This window comes from Triturus cristatus, chromosome 2_1 (assembly GCF_964204655.1).
Source record: "Triturus cristatus chromosome 2_1, aTriCri1.1, whole genome shotgun sequence".
NCBI classification, from domain to species: Eukaryota; Metazoa; Chordata; class Amphibia; order Caudata; family Salamandridae; genus Triturus; species Triturus cristatus.
In genome coordinates, this window is record NC_140581.1 from 182,870,205 (window position 1) to 182,896,247 (window position 26,043).

General features: G+C 46.3%; 1 protein-coding gene and 1 pseudogene across 1 annotated transcript in view; both read right to left on the reverse strand.

The window, feature by feature from the left end:
- ZBTB7C (zinc finger and BTB domain containing 7C) overlaps positions 1–26,043 on the reverse strand; it is a 672,139-nt gene that overhangs the window by 580,338 nt on the left and 65,758 nt on the right. The gene's annotated exons all lie outside the window — the stretch shown is intronic.
- Positions 15,217–26,043, reverse strand: part of LOC146863925 (mitogen-activated protein kinase 11 pseudogene) — a 43,638-nt pseudogene continuing 32,811 nt past the window's right edge.

The window sequence follows — 26,043 nt, forward strand, 5'->3', positions numbered from 1 at the left end:
TCTTAAAACTAATAAGGCACCCGGACCTGATGGCTATACAGCCATCTTCTATAAAACATTTATCACATCACTACAGCCAATATTAAAAAAAGTTTTCAACCACTGCGAAGGGACGGGGTCGATCTCTCAAACAATGGCTGAGGCAAACATCATAGTCATACCCAAAGAGGGAAAAAACACTAATTTCCCACAAAATTACAGGCCGATATCCCTGATTCACGTGGATTGCAAGATATATACAAACATCCTAGCAGTGAGACTTAATGGGTTACTCCCAAAACTTATGAGGAACACACAAGTGGGCTTCCTCAAATCACGCATGTCACATGACAATACCAGACTCCTTTGTCACATTATCGACAGAGCAGCCAAGCAAGTCAATCCAGCAGTGGCTATAGTACGTGACGCAGAGAAGGCTTTCGACAGGGTATCATGGCATTTTCTAGAATGCTGCATGCGGAGTTTCAATCTAGGAAGTGCATTCATAAAGAAAGTTATGGCACTATATGATAAACCATCTGCCCGCATAGTGGTAAATGGGGCCATCGCCGAACCTTTTAGTCTCCACAGAGGCACAAGACAAGGATGCCCAAAATCCCCCTCAGTATTCCTACTTGCACTTGAACCACTGATCAGGGACATTGAGTCCAACAAGAGGGTGAAGGGTTTTGCCATCAAGGACACTACAACGAAACTAGCGTCATATGCGGATGATATTCTTGTTGATACTGAAAGCCCTGAAACTTTCATCATGGCCCCTATGGACTCCATAAACAGATATTCGGCCCACTCCGGCTATAAACTCAACAGAGATAAGTCGGATTGTAAACCGCTCAACATACATACAACTAGAGACATATTGGGAGACTCGGGCCTCACTTGGCAAAATGGATTCATCAAATACCTCGGCATCTATTTTGACAAAGATCTTAAAAACACGCTAGAACATAATGAGAAGACGCTTTTGAACAGGATAAAAATACTACTTGAGGGATGGTCACCAAAATTTATCACATGGTGGGGGAGGACTGAAACAGTCAAAATGATGGTCACACCCATGATCAATTACCTCATTAACATGCTCCCTTTGATCCTCACTGTAGATTTCCATCGCAAAATAGACAAGATATTAAATACTTTTATCTGGCGAGACAAAAAACCAAGAATGAGTCTTAAGAAATTAAGACTGCCGAAAAAATTCTGGGGGGTTTAAATCTGGAGGACTTCAGAACTTTCCAAACGATCTTCCTAGCAAAACAGGGCAGCTACTGGATTTTACCAGACCAAGAATATACACCGGCATGGCTGAAAGTAGAAAGAGCCATCCTAAACAATCTAGAACCAATAGCACTTTTAACAACCGACACAACACTCTATCGAACACTATACTTACAAACACCAAGAATGCCCTATTGAAGGTTGATCAGAAGTTAGAACACAGATTAACAAACTCGAGGTGGGAACCAATATGGTAAAATAACAAAATAAAATACAAATGCAAAACACTCTATATGGAAACATGGGTAAATGCAGGAATATCCCTCCCTATTCAGCTAGAGGAGGAAGGAAGGCCCATCATTTTCAGCTCGCTTAAGGACAAACGCAACCTACCGGATATCGAACTATACAACTTCCTAAAAGTTGGCTCGGCTCCGTGGTACTCGGTTGAACTACGCACCCTCAGGAAAGGATGTAAAAAGATGGAGAGGCTATGGAGGAAGAACTGGGACGATCATAGGAGGAAAGAATATCGCGCTGCAATGAGGGGCTACAAGTCAGCTGTACGATGTGTGAAAGCTCTTTTCTTTGAAGATCGGATTAAATCCGCTTCCAGCTCCTCCAGGGAAAGCTTTAGAGTGCTTAGAGAACTGCTCAAAGTTCCGGAGCCGGTTGCTATGCATGATAAACAAAAGAGCTCGGAACTTGCGGAGTTCTTTAACACGAAAATAGAGAAAATTCTAATCTCTCTTCCCCAGCCCAGGTTATCGCAGGACCACGGCAAACGAACTGGGGGAACTCAGGATAGAGCTAGCGCTCCCGGCCTGGACATCTTCGGCCCAGTGTTAATGAGCGACGTCATCAAAACTCTATCGCTGATTAAAAGTGGCTCCCCCATGGACCCGGTCCCCATGAAGTTTCTTAAACAGGCAACAGCGGCCATTGCAGCCCCTGTGACTGATCTAATGAATGCCTCTTTCATCCAGGGCCTGGTTCCACCCACTTGGAAAATGGCAGTTGTTAGGGCTCTATTAAAAAAATCCAATCTGGATCATACGGTCCTTTCGAATTATAGACCTATTTCATTGCTGCCGGGCCTTGGCAAAGTCGCTGAGCGACTGGCCAACAAGCAGCTGTCGGCCTTTTTGGAGCTGAATGGTCTCCTCCAGCCATCCCAAACTGGATTTCGCCCGGGTCAGGGCACCGACACAGCTTTAGTGGCAGTCGTGGATGAGGCCAGACGGATCCTAGACACAGGAGGATCAGTGGCAGTGATCCTCCTGGACCTCAGCGCAGCATTTGACACCGTGAGCCATCAGTTGCTGATACAGCGGCTGGCTGAGGTCGGGGTGTCTGGGATGGCTCTGCAGTGGTTGAGTTCCTTCCTATCGGATCGAACGTACCAGGTCTGGGATGGATCGGAGAGATCTAAATCAATCCCCCTCCAGTGTGGAGTGCCACAGGGCTCCTCGTTGAGCCCTACATTGTTCAATGTTTATATGGCCCCGCTGGAGGGTGTAGTCTCTCCCTATAACATCAAAATCGTCAGTTATGCTGACGATACGCAGCTAGTCGTTTCTTTGTCCCATCTGGCCGACAACCCGGACATTTTGAAGTCCTGTCTTGTGGATGTTCACACTTGGATGGGAGAGTCCTCCCTCAAACTAAACGGCTCAAAAACGGAACTACTGCTGCTGGGGAGTAAATCTACCCTCCTTCCCCCTCTTAGCTGGCCTGGTTGTATGGGTGAACCCCCTGCCCCCAAGGAAGCTATTAAGAGCCTTGGAGTCTGGTTAGAACCGGACCTGTCACTCCGTACCCACGCCAAGAAAACAGCAGGAGTGTGTTATGCCTTACTTAGGTCGGCTCGGAAAATCTTCCCTCTTCTCCCGTTAGCATCAAGGAAGTTGCTGATTCAGGGTCTCATAACATCTCGACTTGACTATAGCAATGCTATTTTCTTGGGCGCCCCTGAATCCACCTTTAAGATCCTGCAACAGGTCCAAAATGCGGCGGCAAGGCTGCTCATGGACATTCCGAGGATGCAATCTGCGAAGCCGGCACTAAAGGCATTGCATTGGCTCCCTGTGCGGGAGAGAGTGACTTTTAAGGCACTTTGCTTGGCTCACAAAATCCTTTTAGGGAAAGGTCCCCTCATCCTAAAAAATCTTGTCACGGCTTATAAAGCAAGCAGAACGCTGCGCTCAGAGAACCAACACCTCCTATCTGTTCCTAGAGTAAAAAAGGCCCGCACTGGGGGAAGAAGATTCTCCTTTAATACAGCAAAGCCCTGGAACTCGCTCCCGCTTAAACTACGCGCTGAGACCTGTACACTGCGCTTCCGCAAAGGTCTTAAAACCTTTTTATTCCCTGGATAACGTTCCATTGCTGTTCTCCATCTTGGATTGGATGTTTGTCTGAAAGCGCCGGGATGCCCAAGGGTAGCTGCGCGCTATATAAGATTTTAAATAATAATAATAATAAATAATAACTTTCCAAACGATCTTCCTAGCAAAACAGGGCAGCTACTGGATTTTACCAGACCAAGAATATACACCGGCATGGCTGAAAGTAGAAAGAGCCATCCTAAACAATCTAGAACCAATAGCACTTTTAACAACCGACACAACACTCTATCGAACACTATACTTACAAACACCAAGAATGCCCTATTGAAGGTTGATCAGAAGTTAGAACACAGATTAACAAACTCGAGGTGGGAATCAATATGGTCAAATAACAAAATAAAATACAAATGCAAAACACTCTATATGGAAACATGGGTAAATGCAGGAATATCCCTCCCTATTCAGCTAGAGGAGGAAGGAAGGCCCATCATTTTCAGCTCGCTTAAGGACAAACGCAACCTACCGGATATCGAACTATACAACTTCCTAAAAATCAAGGCGGCAGTGTCCAGAGTGAGACTGTCCAATGCCATACCCTCAGCCTTCCAATATATGTCCAGCATTAACAAAACGGGCCACCAAGTGTCACACATCTATAGACTCCTGCGCCCAAACACTTCAAGACTCAACGGCAAAACACAAACTTACTGGGAGTCACAGCGAGGTAACACCCTAAGCGAGAAAGAAAGCCAAACGTTATGGTCCTCCCCCATACACAGTAAAGTAACTCCGGTACTGGCTCAGACAAAATTCTGGATCTTACACAAACTACCCTGGACCCCTGCTCCCCTAGCGAAACTAGGAATAAACACAAATGGCCTATGCTGGAACTGTAATGGCGAGAAGGGAGATCTAGCTCACCTCATCTTCTACTGCCCTAAAGTTAAAACCTACTGGGAGAAAATCTTTATCTTCCTAACTGACATGCTAGGGTGTTCCCTTAAGCCAGAATTCATAACTACCCCTATCACGACAGAACCACTATCACAAAGAGACAGCGATCTACTCAATCTTTTGTTTACTGCAGGGATTAAAATGATTCTAAATAAGTGGAAGAACACATCTAAGGCATCGTTCAAAGGATGGCTCAACTGGGTAACATATCTTAGAGGTGCAGATACGTTGTCCCTACAAGACTCACCGTGGAGACAACCCAACAGAGGGATGTGGACATCTATGGACAAATACATAGGCCCGTACGAACCCCCATGAAAAAAGCAGGTGCTACCCCAGCCTAATAGCTGTCAGAACAAACTACCAAGGTCTCTCTTTCTATCTATGCTCCTATAAACTTAACGCAGCACAGGCCCCTATCTCTTCTCTACACAAACTAGACTCTTTACTAGAACAGAGGGGAAGGGCAGACTATAAAAGAAATAGAAGGAAATGGGGGGTACCGTAGAATATAGTTTTCACAGATTCTGTGCATGTTCTATGTTTTTGTATGACTAAATGTTTAGCTTTGTATGTGCTGGTATTGTTTTTGTTTTATGACCAAATCTCAATAAAAAGTATTGAAATTAAGTTCACAAGATTAGTGCCAAGGAACAGAAGGTCAGGTCATACCACATCATTTCTGTTCACCTAAACTCCCAATTAAATCCATAAACCATTTGAAATATACCTGTATAGTGCATTAAGATCTCCATGCTAGATCTCTACATTCCTATGAAGCTATGACAATCCAAACATTCAAGAAAACTCCTTCCCTCCTGCTGCAATCAGAACCAACCACGCCTATGGAGTATCCAAAAGGAAGCTGAAAAGCTTCCTCTTTCTGCAGCTCTGCCACCTTTAACATGAGCCTGTCACCACTAACTCAGTTGCTTGGTTGTCCACTTCTGTTGTACTTATAGATTCTATATGGCCTGTCATTATGCAGTGTTTTTGTGCCCTATGTACTGTCTAATTTTGATATGCTTTTTTGCCACAGTATGCTCAAGCACTTTGAGAACAGCATGTCCTTTTTGCTGCATATATTTAGTATACTTCTTAAATCACTTCTAAATCCAATGGAAAGTACTCTCTTACCCATACTGGGTAATAAAAATAAATAATTAGTGTCTATGTAGTTGTACCTAATGTACCTAGGAATGTAAAGATCCAATCCTCCCTAAAGTTGTTAAAAACTGACCCTCTATGAACAGTTGTCCCACCTTTGTTAGCCCCGTACTCTGTAATCTAAGGGTCACAGTCTTCTCCAAAGTGGCGGGTTGTGAAGGATTATTCAGGAGTGGTACATGCGGTGACTGTGGTTGTAGGAGGCCCACTCGATTAGTCTTACACCCCAGGGCCCAGAGAAAACACCAGACTAGTTACTTACTTTTTTTATGAGTTAATGGTTATAAATGTGCAGAGGTCCCCTGTTAATATTTGGGCTTTTTCTATGAGGACGTGTCTAACCCCACTCATGGGGGCATACCAAAAGGCAATATAGCTTGACTATGCGGCATAAAAATAATGTTCCATGGATGGGACTGCAGAGCCACCTACCCTTGCTCGAAGGGCAGCACTAGTGTCTCTCATTTTAGCCTTGTGTTATGGCCTGCACAGATTAGTCTGATGAGTAGGGATCACAGGTGGTGAAAGAAAGTCTGGTTTGGGGGTATTGGGATACTGTGAAAAAAGGTATAGAATTGTTGGCAGTATAATCATTTTCATCAATATGACCCGCCATAGAAAGGAGTAGTGTGATCTGTCTTTCCACTTGGTCCTGTAGCTTAGCCAGTGCCAGCCCATAGTTATCTAGTACGATTTGGGACTTGTTCGTATTCAGTCTGATCCCTAAGTAGCACACAGGTCCCTCACGCCAAGGGGAACAGAATCTCTGGTTTACTAGCAGTATCCATTGGTGGAAACATTTCGGATTTAGCCCAGATGATGCACATCTCAGACAATTCCCTGTTTTGTGAAATTTCAGCTATAAGCGGAGTGAGGTGAGTGTCTGGGTCTTTGACATAGAGTATGATATCATCAGCATAGAGTGACGGCAGCACTCGCTAGTTCAGGAACGTTAGGCCTCTATGCAAGTGGTTGGCCTGGAGTTGTGTTGTCAGGGGCACCGTGGCCAGCACAAACAGAGGGAGAGACACCCCTGATGTGTATCTCTGCTAATGTGAATTGGTTCAGATAGGCAGAAGTTGATGCAGATTTGAGTAGTTGGGTTAGTGTATAGTAACTTAATATGGTCAATAGTTGAAATGGGAGGCCAGGTTTACAGAGAACCGCAAATAGGAATGGCCATTCAAGAGAATCAAATGCCTTCTTGGATCTAAGAGGTAGGTTACACCATTAATGTCTGGTCAAATTTGTAGCATTACTGTAAAGAATGTGCAAAGATTACTAGTAGTAGCCCTACCAGGGACAAACCCTGACTGTTGAGGTAGTATCAGCCCTGACATCAGGGGGGGAGCCTATTTGCAATGATGTGCGTCAATATCTTGTTATCTGTCTTGAGAAGAGACAGTGGTCTGTAAGACTGGCATCGCTAATTATCTTTGCCTGGCTTCAGCATGGCTATGATCATTTCCTCTCTAGTCGTCAGAGGAAGTTGTCTGTTATCACGTGCCCCCTTATAAATAATAGCTATGTGTGGTACTAACAGGTGTTTGAATGTTTTAAAAATTCAGCTGTGAAGTCATCACTACCCAGGGATTTCCCCCCGCAATACACTCAATGGCCACAGTTATTTCTTGTACCGTTATGGGTTCAAATAGAAACTCCATGGGTGGACCCTTTATTCAGGCCAGAGGAGTCTCCTCTAAGTATTGCTATATGAAGTGTCTGGGGGGTGGTGTCTTGCTAGTTTATAGGTTGGAATAGTAAGAGTGGAACTCTGGAGAACAGCAGCCCAACCTCCTGTTAACTCCCCAGTCAATGGACACGGTTAAGTTGCTATACATAAGCAAAAGCTTGAATCCAAAAATATTACACGTTGTAATAGTAATAACAGGACATCTATGAGGGTTCACCTAAAGTAGCAAGGGCTACCTCTATCATGCTGTTTTCTACCATTGGCAATATCCATGTACCCTTTTTCACAAGGTTCATGAAGATTCATGAAGACAACTGCCTCACCAAACTAACACTGGCAATGAAAACAAGTCTGGCCTATAGCTGAAATTGCCTTTTCAGGCACAGGTGACTTTAGGCAGTCAGTAAGTCATTACAGATGCACTCTGTCACTCATGCTTGCACTCATACATCCATTCATATACTCACTGACTCATTCTTACATTCACCCATTTACCCATTAACAGTACAATACACAATCTAATCAAGCATATACACGCATGTGCAAGAAGAAAACATTCTGTCACCTAAACATGTCAGGCATATGCTTGTAATAAAAAATAAAATTATACATAGCAGCAATACATGGCAATGGTATTGGACATACAAGGCTGCCACATTTATAACCAATGCATGGCCACATTTGAGTAATACCCAATGCAAAATACCATTCCAAGATGGCTGCTCAGTAAACATTTCACTGGGCTGCGATGTTAGAAGGTATTGTGATTAGTTTCTCATTTTTGTACAAATTGAAGATGGCAACTTAATATTCTAAATCTGGCATTTTCAAGGACTGGACACCGAGAAAGTATGTTGAATATCCTTCTTGATTGCCTGAAGAAAGGGTGTCTCTACCTCCACCACCCCCCAGTAGCTGCAGTGCCACTCGCACAGAATAATATAAGTGAAGGGGGTCAAGCATCTGCTTGGAAGAATCCCAGTAAGGTGGAAAAAAACACAAAGGGTAAAAAAAAACGCACTTGCCAATCTTGTAGTGATTCACTGGAACTGAAAGTAGCACTGCAGTAGTCAGCTAGGCACCAACCTCCTTCATCAAGAAGGAGAAAGGAGCCCGGCAAACCAAGGAGTAGATTTCAGAAGGACAAGGCATTCTGCTAGTAACAAAAAAGCAAGTACCAAAATAGAAGCAAGGGGAGAAGATTTTGATGATAAGTCAAAGAACAAATGTGCTGCAACGCATCTTCTCATAATGGCTTCCTTCATGATTCAAACAACTGACATGACAGGAAAAGACCACCTTCATGGGAAACCCTGCCTATAAGGTTTAACTTTGCCAAGATTTGACATCTTTTACTCTGTACTGACTTCCCTGGCACCACCCTTATTGTTCTGAAGTTGACGCAGCTCATGGAAAACTTCTATAGGTAACCGCGTGTGAGACGAGCCTGACCAATCCATGTCGCATGGACACCCAGCTATAAGCTGAATGTGTCTTTCTATTAACTAGCTGAAAGACGTCGCATTGAATACTTTTTCTTCCTCAGTGTAATTGGTCTCTGGTAAACTCATGATACTGTTCTAGTCCCAGATCTCGGCACAGATGTAACCAGTAGTCATCTTGCAATGGTAAAATACTGGCACATTATGGACGATAGCATTCCAAGTTGGCCTCAATGGATGCAGTGCAGTGCAGATTAAATAAATGCACGCAGCCTGCAGTACTGTCTGGGGAGCTGAAGGATGATCTAGAAAGGGCACAAAAGGAGAAAGAAAGAAATGAAAGGGGACCTATAAAAAGGGAAAAAGGAAACTTAAAGGACTGGCCCACCAACACTGTCAATGAAACATAGTCATTTATCAGGGGAGTGTGCATGTGATTAACCAAAATGCTGTCACTCACAGGGCAACAAAGTCAATGGCTGAAATGAGCTGACGCATTGTGCCATGTTCTATCCTGTACATATGAGGGGGGCACACCGGGCTTATTAATGCCCCAGGGACCACCCCTTCCACGGGGCTTATTTCTTTTTACAACGGGGGCCTCTCGGACCGCCCCCAGGCCCAGGGGACCACCACCACTCTGGGCCACATTGGCAAAAGAAATCGGGGGATGGGCCTCGTGGACCCCCATTCCCCGGAGAACACCACCTCCTCGTGGCCAGAATCATTTTGTGTTGGGGGGGCCTCAGAGAACCCCCCAAGCCCCACCCGGGACCTCCCTCCTGTACTCTAAAAAACTAATTAAAAAAAGGCCGGATCCAGAGGGGTGGGGTCCCCAGGGCAGAAATCGGCTCGGGAGGGGCCCACACAGCCTGCCTCCTCTAATTCAAAATAAATAAATAAAAAGGCTGGTTCCTAGGGGATTGGAACCCTGGGGCTGAAATCAGATCAAAGAAGGGGGGCCATCTGGCCCCTCTCCCCAAATAAATCAAAAACATAGGGGGAAAAAAAGCCATCCAGCAAGTTGCCAGAGGCCCCGCCCCCTCTCTCCACCACTCTGCAAACGCACCTCCTGGCACATTACTGGCTGAGGGCTGAAGTTCCCTTGACTCCTGAGGGTCCTTGGGGGCCAACTACCCCTCCTCTTACCTCCAGTAAGTCTCACACAGTGGGAATTCTTAGAGGTCATCGGGGGCACCGTCCTCTTTCTCCACCACTTTGCAGATGCACCTCCTGGCACACTACTATCTAGGGGATGAAGTCCCCTTGGATGCTGAGGGTCATTGGGGGCCAGGAACCCCTTCTATTACCTCCAGTAAGTCCCACACTTCGGGATCGCTAAGAGATCTACAGAGGCCAAGCCCCCTTTCTCCACCACTCTGTGAACGCACCTCCTGGCACGCTACTGGTTGAGGGATGAAGTCCCCTTGGCTGCTGAGGGTCCCTGGGGGCAAACAGCCCCACCTGTTACCTCCAGTAAGTCCCACACAGCAGGATTGCTGAGAGCTGGACGGAGGCCCTGCCCCCTTTTCACACCACTCTGCAAATGTGCATCCTGGTGCTCAACAGGTTGGAGGATGAAGTCCCCTTGGATGCTGAGGGTGCTTGGGGGCCAAGAAAACCTCCTGTTACCTCCAGTAAGTCCCACACAGTGTGATTGCTGAGAGATGGTTGGAGGCCTCGCCCCCTTTGTCAACCACTCTCCAAATATGCCTCCTAGTGCACTACTGGTTGGGGGATGAAGTCCTCTTGGATGCAGAGGGTCCGTGGGGGAGAAGAAGCCCTGCTATTATCTCCAGTAAGTCCGACACAGCATGATTCCTGAGAGCTGGTCAGTGGGCCGCCCCCTTTCTTCACCACTCTATAAACGTGACTGCTAGTTAAAAAACCATAGAAATTCACTTAGAAACCAGAGGTTACAGGGATGTTTAAATTAAGAAAAAGAAGTTGAAAAACCATAGAAATTCACTTAAAAAAACAAAAGTTACAAGTATGTTATAGTTAGTCTCATTTTTCACTTGTACAAAAGCATTGAAATTCAGCAGTTATAGTTACCTGAGCTAACTGTAACTTACGCCCCCGAAATGCACTGTTTATGACCTCACATAATACATCACTCATGACATGGTCAGTGATATCACTGATTGCATCATTGATGACATCTCAAATGACATATTTAATGACATCACTAATACATCATCCACAGAACAACTCACACCTCCTACAACCTCTTGTACACCCATAACACACCCACACAACCACTTGCATACCCATTCACAGACCCATAGCAGTGCTCACATACCCACTCACTCCTCCAGAGAGCCACTCACACATCCACTCACTCGTTTGTAAAGCCTCTCCGCTTCGGATTCTGCAGCTCCAACCACCGATGATTACAGGTGCAAGAAGTAACAACGCGGACCGTTTTGGTGAGGTGATAGATGCGAGGTCCCAGCCTCACCTGTGTACAGCGACCCACTGGGGTGATTGAGACTATTTGGGGGTATAACGGCATTGAAAGAACTACTAAGACCAGAATGCCCAGAGAATACGCCCACTAAAGGCAGGACTTTAAATCACCACTGCGAGTGCAGTGGAAATTTCAGCTGCTGTTCCCCTCAGAAGATGCCAGTGAACAAGGGCTTTGGAAGCCGAAACGCATTTGGCGCACGTAACTGCTGGAAGGTGAAGCTCTGTACCCTGCAATCGTCCCAAATTAAAAGGTGAATAAACGTGCTGTGAGTGGCATCTCAATTGTGAGCCTCATCATTTGGAGATATATATATATATATATATATTCACTTAAAAAACCATAGGTTTCACACATGTTATAGTTAGCTGGACATTTCCCTCGTAAAAAAACAATGAAATTCCCCCGTTATAGTTAGTGCAGGCAACTATAACTCACGCGACCGCAATCCTCTGCTGATGACGTCAGATATTACATCACTGATTACATATGTGTCTTTCTGAAAAATAAATATTTATAATATATGTATAGCTAAAGATTAATGGAAGAAGACATGGGTAAATAGGTGTCTAAATACAGTGATGTTATATCTGACGTCATCAGCAGAGGATTGCGGTTGCGTGAGTTATAGTTGCCTGCACTAACTATAACGGGGGAATTTCATTGGTTTTTTACGAGGGACATATCCAGCTAACTATAACATGTGTGAAACCTATGGTTTTTTAAGTGAATTTGCAAGGTTTTTTAAATGCTAATTCCTAACTATAACGTGTGTGAAACCTATGGTTTTTTAAGTGAATTTGTAGGTTTTTTTAAATGCTAAGTTATGTATTTATTAATATTTTTTTTATTTTAGGTTTTTCACCGTGCGCGCGCTGTGGGCACTCGGTGCACTTCGCGCACTGAGCGCCCACGATGCGTTGTGCATGCCGTGCGCGCACGGTGCGCGCACCCCGTGCTTTTTCGTAAAAAATAAGAATTTTTTTTTCACCCTTGGGGGTCCTTCAGTGACCCCCTGACAAAGGATAGGGGGTCAGGAACTGTCCACCCAGCCCCTTTTTCACGTTCTCCACCTTTGTTTTTCACTGCCTCAGACTGCGAGAGACAAAATGGCGGACGACACTTCCTGATTTCAACCGATTCGAATGCTTACTGACATCTAACAACCAATCAGAATTGCGCTCGCGCACGTCACCGTGCGCGCACGGTGCGCGCTTATAGATATATATGTACTTTTAACTGAAATTTTCTCAGGAACTACTGAACAGATTGACTCCAGATATTCAAAAGGCACATCCCTGACCTGAGGACTACCTCTCTGCCAAATTTCAAGTAATTCTGTTCAGCCGTTCGGGCTGTACCTTGGACTAAAGGTCCCTATGGAAAAATGCATGGGGAAAATGCGTTTTGGGACCCCCTTTTTTCTCGGCCCCCGCTTGACTAATCACCCCGAGACTTTCAGGGTAGGAGCGGAGCGGAGCGCCCCACCTATTTTGAAAAATTCGCGAGGATTCATCAACCGGCGCCAAAGTTATTCAAAATCGAATTTTCAGATTTCCTATGGAAACACGGTCCTAACTATAACTATCTACTGGCGACCGCCAGTAGATAATATATAGATATAGATATATATAGATATATATATAGATATATATATATATTCCTATCTCTCTCTCTCTCTCTACATATATATATATATATATTCACTTAAAAAACCATAGGTTTCACACATGTTATAGTTAGCTGGACATTTCACTCATAAAAAACCAATGAAATTCCCCCGTTATAGTTAGTTCAGATAACTATAACTCGCGTGACCGCAATCCACTGCTCATGACGTCACATATTACATCACTCATGACATGATCAGTGGCAGCACTCATGACATCACTGATGACATCATCCTTGTGATAGAGTGGCGGTCGCGCGAGTTATAGTTATCTGAACTAACTATAACGGGGGAATTTCATTGGTTTTTTACGAGTGAAATGTCCAGCTAACTATAACATGTGTGAAACCTATGGTTTTTTTAAGTGAATTTGCAAGGTTTTTTAAATGCTAATTCCTAACTATAACGTGTGTGAAACCTATGGTTTTTTAAGTGAATTTGTAAGGTTTTTTAAATGCTAAGTTATGTATGTATTATTATATTTTTTATATATTTATTTTACAATAAACTACCTATGTATATAGTTATAGATTGACTGTATCCTGTAATATGGAATGGCTCGTTTAAAATGTTTTTTGTTTTTTTTAAGGTTTTTCACCGTGCTCGCACCCCGCGAATTTTTGGAAAAAAATAAAATGTTTTTTTCACCCTTCGGGGTCCTTCAGGGACCCCCTGACAAAGGCTAGGGGGTCAGGAACTCTCTACCCTGCCCCCTTTTCACGTTCTCCACCTTTCTTTTTCACTGTCACACACGAAACACACAAAATGGCGGCCGACACTTCCTGATTTTGACCGATTCGAATGTTGACTGACATGTAACCACCAATCAGAATTGCGCTTGCGCACGTTAGGCTAACATGCTGCTCCCCATGTGGAAAAGCAATCTGCTTTGCCATTCGGAAGAGATAGCAAGGCAGTTTGCAATGACAGGGTGGGAGCCGCGAGGCTCCCGCCCTGTCATTGCAAACGGCAGTGTCCCGGGGGTGGGCACCCCGGGACACTGCAGGAGCCGGGCCTGGGGGGTGGCGGTCCCCAGGGTCATCAAGGGCTCCAGGAGGGGGGGCCGCGTGACACCCCTCCCACCTGTTTCAAAGCCCCAGGGGGTGGTGGTCCCCGGGGCTGGGGGGTCCGTCACGGACCCCCGATTTACATATTTAGAGCCCCAGGGAGGTGTCGGTTCCCGGGGCGTGTGGGGGGGCTTGAGCCCCCCCACCCAGGGTATATTTTAAAAAAGTAAAACCCCGGGGGAGTGGCGGACCCCAGGGCCGTGGGGGGGCCATGAGCCCCCCATTCATTTTTTTAAGCCCCGGGGTGTGGCGGTCCTCGGGGCTGGGGGGGCCTGAGAGCCCCCTCAACGTATATTAATAAGCCCCAGGGGTGGCGGTCCCCGGGGCTGGGGGGGCCTGAGAGCCCCCCTGCACATATTTAAACAAAGCCCCGGGGGTGGTGGTCCCCAGGGCTGGGGGGCCCTCTGGGCCCCCCTTTAAATAACTATTGCCCCTGGGATTTGGCCCCCCCAGGGGCCAATTACCAAGGAAGCGCGGGAGCCCTCACTTCTTTTTTTTTATTTTCGGCCAAAATTCGCGCTGGGTGCGCGAATCTCGCAGATCTTCTTTTAAAAAAATGCTTTTTTTGGCCCTGGGGGTCCTTGTGGGACCCCCTGAGCAGGCCTAGAGGGTCAGGGTGTTTCTATCCTGCCCCCTTTTTGCGTTTTTGCGTTTGTTTTTTAGGTTTCTTGTGCCTCGGTTCTACCGAGGCACAAGATGGCTGCCAACACTTCCTGATTTGGAGTGTTGACAGCCAATTAGCTTGTGCATGGCAGGGTGCGCGCTGGGTGCGCATAGGGTGCGCGGATCCTCCGAGGCCATAGATATATATGTACTTTTAAATGTCATTTTCTCAGGAACTACTGAACGGATTTACACCATTTAAGCAAAAGGCATGAGTCTGAACTAAGGACTACCTCTTTGCCAAATTTGGTGTAATTCCGTTCAGCAGTTCTGGCTGTAAGAATTTATTGATCTCATGTTTGTGATGCACAAGATCATTCAAGGTACATCCAGCATACCGATCATATCATCACAAGTTTCACTTCTACCTATAACTTTCTACCATGCTCCATTTTTCCAAAAAAACAAAAATCAGGATTATGTGAGAAAACAGTTTTGTACGTCACATTTCATTTTTACATACATTCATGCTCCAATTGTAAATACATTGCCAACACTGTAAAGAAAATGCTAATTTGATTTTGGCAGCACAGCTCCTGCAAGACATGCACAAATATCACACAGATCAACAAAGTACTCAGTGCACCTTGGTAGACATTAACAGTGCGTTATCTCAGTTAAGAGTGTATTCTGGGATTACAATCATGATGCAAGGCAAAAGCAAAGAGTCCCTGGTCCAAAGTTCACATTACTGGCTTCAACTTCATCTTCAGGATCTTTGGATAATAAAACCTTTTCTGCAAGTGTAATGCTATGCTTTAAAAGTCTTCCTTGTGCGGCAGCTCACACAAGGTACTCTGATTCCAGTTACTGTTCTATCCAGTTACTGTTCGATCTCCAAGTTTTCAATATTAAAATCCGGTTGCTTAAAACTGACAACTTCTTCATAGGTAAGTTCTTTCCATTCCTCTATGACTCATCGTAGACTTCAGCCTCTGGCTCATCATCCGGGTCATGATACTGTAGAATGTAAGGGTGGGCAAGAGCTTCAGTGGCTGTTATCCGCTTATCACTGTCCAATATGAGCATCTTCTCAAGAAGATCCACCGCAAGTGGATTGGCACCACGGAATACTTCTTTCAAATCTTGAGGAGGCAAATGTGGCAAGGATTCAATGTATTTTCTAGCATGCTCAGAGGAGATTTGTTTCAGAAGCTCAGAACATGGTGTACCCACAATTTCCATGATTCTTTTTACCTGGTCAATATAATCGTTTCCTGGAAAAAGGGCCTTGCCTTTCAGTAGTTCTGCCATGATTGTAGTGCATCCAATTTAACATGATTTCTGGAGCCCGGTACCACCTTGTTGCTACATATCCAGTCATTTCATCATCTGTTTGTCGGGCTAACCCAAAATCTAAAATCCTGAGCTCAAAGTCTTCGTTCACGGCTAGATTGCTAGGCTTTAAGTCTCGGTGGATAATCCCAGCTGAATGAATATACTTAAGTCCTCGAAGCAACTGGTATATAAGAAACTGTATATGGTCATCTGTTAACTTCTGGCACTTCACAATATTATTCAAGTCAGCACCCATTAAATTTGTCACAAGGTAAACTTCATTAAAACTTTCATTTGAAGTTGAAGGCATAAACACATCCAGCAATCCTATGACGTTTTCATGTTTCATATACTTGAGTAACCTCAGTTCCCTGTAAGTTCTTCTTGCATGAATAAGTGACTGGAAGGGCCGTGAAAGCTTTTTCACTGCCACCTTTTGCCTCGTTTTGGTATCATACGTTGAGCAGACGGAACCGTAGGCGCCGGAGCCCACTGGGGTGAGGTTGGTGTAGCGCTCGGGCACTTCCCACACAGTCTTGTTCAGCTCCTAGCTGTAGCTGCGGCTAAAGGTCCTATGGGAAATTGCATGGGGAAAACGCGTTTTGGGCCCCCCCTTTTTTCTCGGTCCCTGCTTGATTGAATCACCGTGAAACTTTCAGGTTAGGAGCGGACTGGAGCTGGCCAAAAGTTTTGAAAATTTCGTGAAGATTCGTCAATCGGCGCCAAAGTTATTCCAAATAGAATGTTGCGGATTTCCTATGGAAAATAGGTCCTAACTATAACTATCTACTGGCGACCGCCAGTAGATAATATATACATATTCATATATATATATATAACCGATCTCCAGGAATTAATTTATTATTAGAGGACGGGGGTGAGAGGCCTCCCTCCACAAGCCTCTATCAGGCCATGAGGACACCATCCCCGGGGCTGTTTTTGTTATTATAGGAGGGGGCATGCTGCACCCCTTGCTGAAGCCTGGGGCTAGATCTAAGCCGTGTCCCAAGGCCCTTATGCCCAGTACACAGCTGTTTTCTTTTGCTGAGAGTGTGGGTATACCCTGCTAGCACCCTGCACTTCCCTGGGCAGCCAACACAATTTTGCTCCCACCAGCAAGAGCAGTGAAAAATGCTGTTCCCATCCAGAGGTGAGCAAAGTAAGTGAGGCGGGTCCTGCCAGCACATCTATGGGTGCCAACTGGGGCCACAAGGACCTTGGGGCACCCCCACATCCCCCAAGGAATAGGGACATGTGGATGCCCCGATTGTGCACCGGGAAACCCTCTTTTAAAAAATATTCTGGCTCCCACCACAGTGGTGGCTGGGGAGTTGGCAGGGACTGCGATAGGCACTAGGGCACCCTCTTTTGAAAAAAATGCTGTCTATTGATGGCTACAATTGTGCTGGCAGGGGAGTCAGTCAGGGCCACATGGACATTGGGGCTCCCCTCATCACAGCCCAACTATGTTGGTAATGTGGGTGCCACAGGTAGGCACCGGGCACCCAGTCTACAAAAATAAGCAAATACTAATAATAAATGAGCAGCAAGAGCTTCTCATCTATAATTCACTGCTCCATAGTAGAAGTGTCCCATAATGTCCTAGGGTGGACTTTTTTAACAATATATTTTACTCCTGGTGGTGCCCCTAAAAGGGGCAGGGGCACCACCAACCATTTTTTTAATGTTGTAGAAGGGCTGCAGGGAGTGGAGCAGCCCCGCAGCAACATTAAAAATAACACACACAGTAAGCCTACTCAGTCATTAAATTCATGACCCCAGGAGAGCTCACCATATTTTTTAAAGCACCCCCCAGCTTGAATTTGACGCTCTTCAGCTGAAGTGCCAAGCCCCTTGTGGTTGGTTCTGTGGCTGCACTTAAGGGCTTCAAAATTGTTTAATGTTTTTTAACAAAATGGTTTATTAAAAATAATGGGTGGCACTCAAAAATAATTTAAGACAATCACTAACATTAAACATTGAAATGTCTAAAAGTATGAAATATACATTTGATTAGAGTTATTAGTGACTTTTTGACAAAGCCAATAGGTCTGTTTTATCTATGTTGGTGTGCTGACCCCTTGATAAACCAATTTTTGTATTTTGACCCATTTAAAAAGCCAGTGGGTCTACCTTACTTGAAATGACACCCTTTATATTTTTACAGGCCTAGATCTTAACCCCAAGTCAGCAGAGCGCAGCAGAGAGTTTGGCCCTGTGCCAAACAACACGCCACACACAGACGAAAGTCATATGGCGGGGGTTGGATGCAGCACCAAGACACCCAAAACCTTAGAAATTCAATGAAAAATACAAAGGCTAAAAGGTCAATATAGTTAGGTGAAAATAGCAATTAAAACATGCCACTTTAAATTAACAAAACTACTGAAATTCACCAGTTATCATTATCTCAAGTAACTATAACTCATGCCCTACAGTAAGTAGAATGTTTGCCCTATTAAATCCTCTACCCACACACTTATACACCAACTCATTCTTCAATATACCTCGGCATTAACATATATAAAATATATTTTAACTTTACAGAAACACACATTCACTGGATGATGTCATCAGTGATGCCATCAGTGATGTCATTTGAGATGTCATCAGTGATGTCACTGACCGTGTCATGAGTGATGTAATATGTGACGTCATCAGCAGTGCATTGCAGGGGCACGAGTTATAGTTAGCTCTACTAACTATAACGTTCGAATTTCTCTGGTTTTGTACGAGTGAAATGTCCAACTAACTATAACGTCCCTGAAACCTATGTTTTTTTCAGTGAATTTCTAAGGTTTTTTAAATGCTAATTTCTAACTTCTTCTAATTTCTAAACCCAATTGGATAAACGAGGCAATGCGGTACTGGTGTTGTTGGACCTCTCTGCTGCCTTTGACACCGTACCCAATAACAGACTGCTAAGCAGACTTGAGGAGTGCGGTGTTGGAGGCACTGTATTGAGCTGGTTCACTTCCTTTCTTAAAAACCGTAAACAAACTATTTGGTCCCCTCCTTTCACTGCCGATATACTGCCTATGAACATCGGAGTTCCTCAGGGCTCAATTTTGAGCCCTACTCTGTTTAATTTGTATATGGCCCCTCTCACACTAATAGCCGAGAAGCATAGTGCGTAAATAATTTCATATGCGGACGATACCCAACTGTTGTTCACATGTGAGAAGGGGGCAGAGTTCATTGGCAATGCCATTAAAAACTGTTTATCTGAGGTTTTTGCCTGGCTCAGAATTAACCAACTGAAATGTAACTCAGACAAATCCAGCCCCTGTGATGCTTGGTTTAATTGGTGGCCGCAAGATATGTCCCCCCCTTCAGCACCAGTGACTACGGCTAAAAATGTAGGGGTTAAACTGGATTCTACCCTCTCAATGAAGGCCCACATACAATCAGTGGCCGTAACCTACTTTGGGTTGTTGAGAATGCTGTGAAACTTCCTCCCGCTACTTCCTGTCTCACATAGAAAGACGGTCGTACAGGCCTTGGTGTTCTCTAGGCTGGATTATGTCAACTCCCTCTACCTAGGCCTTCCTGCGTATCTGGTCGGCCGTCTTCAAATGATCCAAAATGCTGCGGCCACATTTTTCTGCTAGGTCCCAGGACACACACGTCCCCTTTGCTGGTCTCCCTGCATTGGCTCCCGGTTCAGAAATGGATCCATTTTAAATCATTGGTGCTGGTCTTTAAAGCCTTCCATAAGATTGGGGCTCCTTACCTCAATTAAAGATTTCAACATTACATTCCCCAACGCACTCTGAGGTCTTCCGCTCAGCTTCTGACCTTCACTCAAGGTCAGGCTGTCGAGGATTGGGGCAGATCCTTTCAAGTGGCAGCTTCTCGTTTATGGAACTCTCTACCACTCGGTCTCAGACAGGCGCAAGACCTCCTTACGTTTAGGCGGAAATTAAAGACCTGGCTGTTTCAGCTGTAAATCTTTCGTATTACTTTTCGCAAGCAGAGTTTCTTTTTCTGTTAGTTGTTGCGTGGTCTTTGTTTCAGCGCCGGGACACTCCTGGGATTAGCCGCGCGCTTTATAAGTGCCAGATAACATAACATAACTATAACGTCCCTGAAACCTATGGTTTTTTCAGTGAATTTCTAAGGTTTTTTAAATGCTAATTTCTAATTATAATGTTCATTAAACCCATAGTTTTTTCAGTGATTTTAAATTATCATTCCATTTTCAACCTGGTGAAAACAGCCGATATCGCCAGTTTTCCAGCAATAGCTTCCGCGAAAACAAATCGCCACAAATGAGAGCAACAACTAACGCTAATAATATGCACAGTAGGCGTTCCTGTGCAAAAATAACACTAAAACACCACATCCCGATATTTTCAACGAGCAGCCAAATATGCGGTGCGATCCAAAAACAGGCGATAAGCTGCGTTAGTAGTAGGAATGTAACATCTGCCTTTCACTAGTATAAAGTAGGATGACTACCTACCGTATGAAAAGGAGCCCAGCCCAGCATCACATCTGAAGGCCAACACATATCATAGAGCTACTGCTCATGCACCTCCAACCCCCAAGAAGGCCACAAAACCCACTGCCACCACCCTCAGGACCTCCCCCCGGACCACCACCCACTACCACCTAGGCAGCTCACAACAGGACAGCGAACTTTTCTAAAACAGCATGGCCCCTCAGCTACACAATAGCTGAATGTTGGGAGATGTAGCAACCAAACATGTGTGAAGGACGCAAGTCACCCACCAATGATAATGCACACAATACCAAGTGTAGCGGTGATGGCTGGACAGACCTCACTATACAGAGCACAAACCTCTCCATGTGTACATATACTGCTGGTGCTTGTAGTGTTGTGGACAGTGGACGCAACCATGTTACCTCAGGCAGTGGGGAAGATCTTGGTCATGTACCTGTATCGTCGTTCCCTGTAAGCGGAAGCGCAGTGGGCTGGTCCAACGTACGCCACTCCAGCGTAGAAGTGTGAATAAATAGGCCGGGGCTCTGGACGTGGTTCACTTGTGTGAAGGCCAACGCGTCTGCCAGAGCAGTGGCCCTCACCCTGCTACGTGACGCCGCCATGTCTGCCAGCCTACTCGAGACATGCCCCCAGTGGCACAGTACCGCAGACTTATATCTGTACACACTACTGCCTTCGATCTACACTGCGGACAGCAGGGCTCACAATTCAGATGGAGTGGTGATTGCAGATGACGCAGTCCAGTAGGCAAGACACATTGCTCCCAGTGCGGCCCGCCCAGACCACGCATCATCGCAGGCTGCGCACACGCTGAGTGCCAGAGGTACCACTAACTCAATGCACCACAAGTCAATGCCACGTGGTCTTATTAAGGCAGAATTAATTAGACAAAAGACATTGCTACCAGTGCGGCCCACCCAAACCACGCATCATCGCAGGGGCACACACGCTGAGTGCTTCAAGTGCCACTAACTCACTGCACCACAAGTCATCGCCAAGTAGCCTTATTAAGGCAGAATTCAGTAGGCAAAAGACATTGCTACCAGTGCGGCCCGCCCGGACCACGCATCATCGCAGAGTGCGCACACGCTCAGTGCTTCTGGTGCCACTAACTCAGTGCACCACAAGTCATCACCAAGTAGCCTTATTAAGGCAGAATTCATTAGACAAAAGACATTGCTACCAGTGCTGCCCGCCCAGACCACGCATCATCGCAGTCTTCGCACATGCTGGTTGCTTCAGGTGCCACTAACTGTGCAGCTCAACTCAACGCCACGTGGCTGTGGGCCCTTGCTGACCGCTGCCTCTGGCCTACACTGTGGTCAGCAGGGCTCACAATTAAAATTGAGTCTTGATTTATTAATTACAAAAAACAGTAGGCAACTAACTACAATGTCTTCGAAACCTACATAATATCCTTTTAGTATCCTTGCTTCAAGAACGTTTTTGATATCAATTATAGCTTTAGTACAATGACCAAATTCATCTTACATGTCCAAAGGAACACTGAATGGCAGTCTACACTGTGGACAGCAGAGCTCACAGTACCAATTAAGTTTTGATTTATTTATTGCAGAGTGAACTGTACACTATGTCGTTGGATTTTCTCAAGAGGAAGTCACAAAAAGCATTCCTTGATGTCTGTACTGACTACTGCCTTCGATCTACACTGCGGACAGCAGGGCTCACAATTCAGATGGAATCACGTTTGCAGATGACGCAGTCCAGTAGGCAAGAGACATTGCTCCCAATGCGGCCCACCCACATCACGCATCATCGCTGGCTGTACACACGCTGAGCGCCACACCTACCACTAACTCTATACAGCGCAAGTCAACGCCATGTGGCTGTGGGCCCTTCCTGACCACTGCCTCCGGTCTACACTGTGGTCAGCAGGGCTCATAATTCAAGATTAGTACCAATGCAAATTGTGTAAGAGACTATAATCGGTTAAGAAAACCAAATGCTCCCAATCTCTGCAGCTAAAGTCAATGCCACATGGCTGTGGGCCTTTGCTGACCGCTGCCTCTGGCCTACACTGTGGTCAGCAGGGCTCACAATTCAAATTCAGTCTTGATTAATTAATTTCAGAGTCCAGTAGGCAACTAACTATAACGTCCCCGAAACCTACACATTTCGACATTGTATTCCATACATATTTCATCTTTTGTTGCCTACACTGCGGTCAGCAGAGCTCACAATTTACATTGAGACATGATTTATTAATTGCAGACAGAATTGTACTCTATGTCCTCGGATTTTGTCAGGAGGAAGTGACAAAGAGCATTCCTCGATGTCTGTGCTGACTACTGCCTTCCATCTACATTGCGGACTGCAGGGCTCACAATTCAGATCGAGTTGCGATTGCAGATGACGCAGTCCAGTAGGCAACAGAGATTGCTACCAGTGCGGCCCTCCCGGACCACGCATCATCGCTAGCTGTGCACACTCGGAATGCTTCTGATGCTCCCACCTCAGTGCTCCACAACTCATGGACCCTTTATGATAGAATCTTTTGTGTATGATTTCAGATCTGCTGCCCCTACCTCAGTATACCACAAGTCATGAACACTTTAAGATAGAATCTTTTGTGTATTATTTCACATCTGGTGCCCCTAACGTAGTGCAGCACAAGTCATGGACCCTTTATGATTGAATCTCTGTGTGTGATCCGATGATTACTGTTGTATGTGTTACCAGCACCAACCATTCCCGGAGGGCTAACTTACACTCACCCCACACACATCCAGCACAGACGTCACATTACATGTGACCCTGGTAATAAAAAGGAGTCGAGCGCACGTGCCCGTACCCAGATCCACTATCTATCTGTGTCCGTGTGTTCATTATGTATGCAAGATACTGCCCCTGGGCCCTACCACATTCCATTGTGGACAGCATATGCAACCATGTTACCTCTGGCAGTGGGGAAAACTTGGTTATGTAACTTTGTCTCGGTCATTGAACAAGTACGCACATAGAGACTGGATCATTAGAGTACTGCAAGGAGAGTGTATAGTGAATTTATAAGTGTTTGGCGATTGGCGGAGTGATTGTATAACTACATATGTTGGCATAGCCTAACCCCGAACACGAGCTTGGCTCTAATTGGCTGCCCTCCATGTGCCAAAAACTGAAACTTGAACTTTCTATGGCCCTTTATTGCTGCAGCTGCAACACTCCACTGAATGTGCAATAAACATTCATAGCCACACAGATGTGTCATGTCCACCATCTTTCATGTGTGGAACTATGGATGAATGTAGGGTCAGTGATTCCCCGTACCTTCCATGTTGGCCATGTTGTGGGACTTGGCTCACAGAATGACACATTGGCGCTTGCGACCCGGGTGACGGCAGCACTACAACACGGACACTCGCATCAGTTGATTCCTCATACAGCTCACGACAGAGCCAATCGCATAGCTCCGGAGTCATTCTTCACAGCCTCACGCAGGACTGGAATACGCCAGGCTAGCCCACTCTGCTTACGCTTTCAGGGAAGGACAGCAACGCTACATGGCCCAGGTTTTCATTGCTGGTCACAGGCCTAGTTGTCAGTACGCCACAGCCTCTCTCTCATGGCTGGTATACACCCACACCACACCCATCCAGCACAGACATCACAGGACACGTGACCCTGCAAATAAAAAGACCAGGTGCACGTGCTCTACGCCATTTTAGAGTTGCCCGCTGCAGATGCACTGCGGCCGGCACAGGCACACCGGCACAGGATGGTGACTTTCGGTCCAATGAGGTACGGGTACCGTAACTGCTGAGCCGGTGTGCAGCCTGCAGTGATGGCCCGTTACGGCGGTGTGGACAGCTCAGGTTTTGTGTGCCCTGCTGAACCGCAGTGTAGGCCTGAGCCATCAGACAGCGCAGGCCTACCGCCACGTGGAGTTGTCTCGCTGGTCACTGAGTTACTGGCACTGCAAGGGCTGAGCGGGTGTGCAACCTGCGATGAAAAAACGAATGCATTGGTATGTCCTCTGCCTTGGCGAAATCAAGACTCAGCACCAAGTGTAAGACCTGGTGGCCTGCGGAGTGGGGCTACATGATATGGAGGGTGCCCTGTCCGCGGACCCCAGGCTTGGGGCTTGCAGCGGCATGTGGTAGCCCTCTTTCTACATGCAGGTTGTGAAAGGTGAGCAGAGAGGCTTGTTTGCGCAGCAGCGGGCAGTCACCTCCGGGCAGTGGTAGTGCATGGGGTACTGCAGCCTGGGTGCGCAGCGACGGGCAGTCACCTCTGGGCAGTGGGAGTGGATGGGGTGCAGCAGCCTGGGTGCGCAGCAGCGAGCAGACACCTCTGGGCAGTGGAAGTGGATGGGGTGCAGCAGTCTGGGTGGGCAGCGGCGGGACAGCGATTTAGGCGTGCACAGTTGTATGTACTGTGCCATTACTGATTCCATACTACGTTTCAGATGAGTAAGCTTGAGGGATCCACTATGTTGCGGCATGCAGTTGGAGACACACCGGTGGCAGAAAGGTGAGCTGTGAGGGATTTGACCACAGTGTGGGCACTCACTGTCCCTCTATATCTCTTCCTTTCTCTCCCTCACACTATTTCTCTCTCTCTTCCTCTCTCTCTGAATCTATCTCTTTCTCTCTCTCACACTGTTTCTCTCTTTCTCTCTCTCTTCCTCTCAATCTTGCTCTCTCTCTTTCTCTCTCTCCCACTCTTCCTCTGTTTCTCTCTTCCTATTTCTCACACTGTTTCTCTCTTTCTCTCTTCCTTCCTCTCTCTCACTGTTTATCTCTCTCTTCCTCTCTCTCTCACTCTTTCTCTTTGTCTTCCTCTCACTCTTACTTTCTTTCTTTCTCTCTCTCTTCCTCTCTCTCATTCTTTCTCTCTCCTTTGATCGACGCATAACACACAATCTTATCTTGCTTTTTGTCCACCAGGCTGTGATTCACAGTTTGACACTCCCCCCCCCGACACGGCCCTCCCGCCACGAGGCGATGACTTCAGTTCTACTGAGTTACTGCCACTAGAGCTGAGCACGTGGGCAGCCTGCGATGATGCGTGGCCATCCTGGCAATCAACATCTATTTTGAATTGTGAGCTCGGCTTTACCGCGTGTACACAATTGGTGAGAAGGTTGCTTTGGCACGTGGTGGACCTCTTCGACACACGCTGGTGGCGGAAGGTGAGCAGATAGGCTTGTTTGCGCAGCGGCGGGCAGTCACCTCCGGGCAGTGGGAGTGGATGGGGTGCAGCAGCCTGGGTGCGCAGTGGTGGGCAGTCACCTCCGGGCAGTGGGAGTGGACGGGGTGCAGCAGCCTGGGTGCGCAGCGGTGGGCAGACACCTATGGGCAGTGGGAGTGGATGTGGTGCAGCAGCCTGGGTGCACAGCAGCGAGCAGACACCTCTGGGCAGTGGAAGTGGATGGGATGCAGCAGCCTGGGTGTGCAGCGGCGGGCAGACACCTCTGGGCAGTGGAAGTGGATGCTGTACAGTAGCCTGGAAACACAAAGGCGGGACAGCGATTTAGCCACGCGCAGTTGTATGTACTCTGCCATTACTGATTCCATACTATTTTTCAGATCAGTAAGCTTGAGGGCTTCACTGTATCCCGGCACGTGGTTGCAGACACACCGGTGGCA